Source organism: Heptranchias perlo, chromosome 11 (assembly GCF_035084215.1).
Source record: "Heptranchias perlo isolate sHepPer1 chromosome 11, sHepPer1.hap1, whole genome shotgun sequence".
Classification (NCBI taxonomy): Eukaryota; Metazoa; Chordata; class Chondrichthyes; order Hexanchiformes; family Hexanchidae; genus Heptranchias; species Heptranchias perlo.
Window position 1 is genome coordinate 25,250,060 of NC_090335.1, and position 2,846 is coordinate 25,252,905.

At 43.1% G+C, this 2,846-nt stretch overlaps 1 long non-coding RNA gene across 1 annotated transcript; it reads left to right on the top strand.

Moving 5' to 3' along the window:
• The first annotated feature begins 273 nt into the window (after window positions 1–273).
• LOC137326908 (uncharacterized) lies at window positions 274–1,742 on the top strand. The gene is made up of 2 exons (XR_010964289.1): window positions 274–361; window positions 1,312–1,742. It is a non-coding gene; the product is annotated as an uncharacterized lncRNA (long non-coding RNA).
• Window positions 1,743–2,846: the final 1,104 nt, after the last annotated feature.

The following is a 2,846-nucleotide window of genomic DNA, read 5'->3' on the forward strand; positions in this document are numbered from 1 at the left end:
CAGAATTGGGAGAATCAGTATTAATAATTCTTCTGTAACACATTCAACTTGATTGCATCGATGTTTACATAAAATTATATAGAATGTACAGCACAGAAACAGGCCATTCGGCCCAACTGGTCTATGTTAGTGCTTATGCTCCACACGAGCCTCCTCCCTCCCTACTTTATCTAACCCTATCAGCATATCCTTCTATTCCTTTCTCCCTCACGTGTTTATCTAGCTTCTCCTTAAATGCCCTCAAAATTGTTTTGGGCGTCCTATGTATGTCATAGTGAACAGCATTACATCCTGATTCAGGCAGGTGCCTGGGCCCAGCGGAAGGCCCGAGTTAAAATGGCGACAGAGCGGGAATGGGGCGGTAAGTCAACCAACTTGATTTTAACTCCGCTTCATATGTCATTCCTTTCTCCGATGCTTGAACATAGGTATTAAGTTGTGTATTTAAAATGGTAATGTCTTTGCTAAAATAGTGGATACAGGAATGTCATATGAACGTTTTAAGCATTTGTCTGCTAATATCGCCAGCAATAATTTCAAAGCTACAGTAGTTATTCGTACAATTAGTAAGCTTTCCAATATATTTCTTGCCTTTTGTTACTATAATTTCTCCAGGTTTTTCTATAATTACCAAATTAATATTGCAGGGCAGACACCAGCTTACATTGTAGTAACCATGTAAAATCTCCGGTACAGGTAACTGCATGTAATTACCACAAATTAAACATAACACTACACATAAGGATTAATGTTCCAGCGTCACCCTCCCAGTGGGGAGTCTCACCTGCTGGTAGTGCATATTTGAAATTTGGGCCTGTGATTGTCCGATCGTGCGGAATTGGCACATGCCCAGATTTCTTGTATGCGCTGCTGGCAAGCAAGGCCTCCTACTGGAGCATGAACTTGGAAAATTACCCCTGTGATCTGGATTATTTTACAAGGTAGGGCAGGTTGAGTGTTGTGTCACTGTATACATTTAGATGCCAGTAAGTCTATCCTTGAATATATTTTAAGTGCTCTGTATAAATTAAAAGTTAAGGCGGGTATGGTTTTGTGCCCAGAAACCTTAAGCTGGCCAGCACGCACCAATGTGTCTAGAATGTGATAACATTTGTTTATTGGTTTAACGTAGAATTCTAGGAGTTTACAGCCTGTCTGCCCATTCTGCTAATCTGTCTATGATAAATAGGCGCACTATCTTTCGGAGGCGTGAGCATCACCCATTCTGTGCACAATTCACTCAGAAACAGACATTGTCAGAGTGATAGATCTACAGTTTTACGTCTACATTAAATTCATTTTGCTCTCCAGGTCAATCAAAGATGAAACATGACATTTAAGCCCTAAGATGGGAACTGCTAGAGACGGAGTGACCAATAAAGAAGAGGGGTGCAACACAGGAGTCTCCAGAAACTGTATTGAAAAGTTCTCTACTGGAATAAGAGACAGGGGTAGATCTTGACTTTGTGTGATAGTGTAAAGACTTTGTGCTATAGTGTAAAACAGGTGATAACGATACGGTAGCCTGTTTTAAACTATTGCACAAAGTCAGAATCTACCCCACAGACTTTTGGTGCAACTGACTTAACACCATTTACAGCTGAAAGATGAAAATATAGTTTGAAAAGGGCTGGGCGTTTAGTAGCTTGTTACTGTACAAGAAGTATGCTGTTCTGTTTGTGCTTTTACCTGTTAAAATTACTGTGAATACTCCCAATAACTAAATTTGGAGCCTGAAGCAAGTCCAAGTGTGATGTGGTGGTATGTGTGTGGTGCGGAACGACTAGGTCTGAAGTTTTATTTTAATTTGTTCTCGGGATGTGGGCGGCGCTGGCAAGACTGCATTTATTGTCCTCTCCTAGTTGCCTCGAGATGGTAATGGTGGGCCTTCTTCCTGAACCAGTGCAATCCCTGTGGTGATGCTACTTCCACAACAAAGTTAGGGAGGAAATTCCAGGATATTGACTCAGTGGCGATGAAGGAACAGGGATATATGCCCAAGTCAGGCTGGTGTGTGACGTGGAGGGGAGTTTGGAGGCAAAGGTGTTCCCATGACATTGCTGCTCCAATCCCTCTCTGTGGTGGAGGTTGCAGCGTTGAGAGGTGCCCTTGAAGCAAGCTTGGTGAGTTGCTCATTGCGTTCTGTAGATAGTCTACACTGCAGCCACAGTGCATTAGTGGTCGAAGGAGTGGATATTGAATCCAGTGGTAGAGAGGTGGACCATGCTCACCAAAGCTAGAGTACAAGATACACCAGGGAACTAGGATCCGTGCAAGGCCTGAGGGTACAGGATCTCCTAAGGGAAGCAGAAATTAGGGAGGCTGCAGATTCTGGATCCCCCAACTCGAAGAGAGGAGAGGCGCACAGTTTTCCTTTCAGTGAAGTTTCTTGTTCTGCAATAGTGGCTGGGAAATTCCTCGGATCTGTTCCTGCTTCACTGGTGTTACACCGGCCGATGTTGCGGAAATCCCATTTCCACACCTAAATGGGATTTCCGCCACACTTCTGGCAAGTTAATGCCAGCGAAGCAGGAGCAGATCCGAGGAATTTCTCAGCAATTGTGTTCTAATGATGGGATTGGACTTCATCTTAAAACCCAAAATGTGTACAGAAGCAGAATTAAAACAGCTAAAGTGGCAAAACTGCTGAAGTATCCTGGGTTACCAGCTATATCTACACTAATATTAATTATGCAAAAATACTGTTTCTGGGGCCAAGTGGAGCAAGTGTCAGTGAGGGAGCATTTAGGGAGCAGCGATAAGGTTTCGAATAGCTATGGAAAAGGACTCTGACCACTCTAAAGTAAAAATACTCAATTGGAGGAGGGCCAATTTCAGTGGGATGA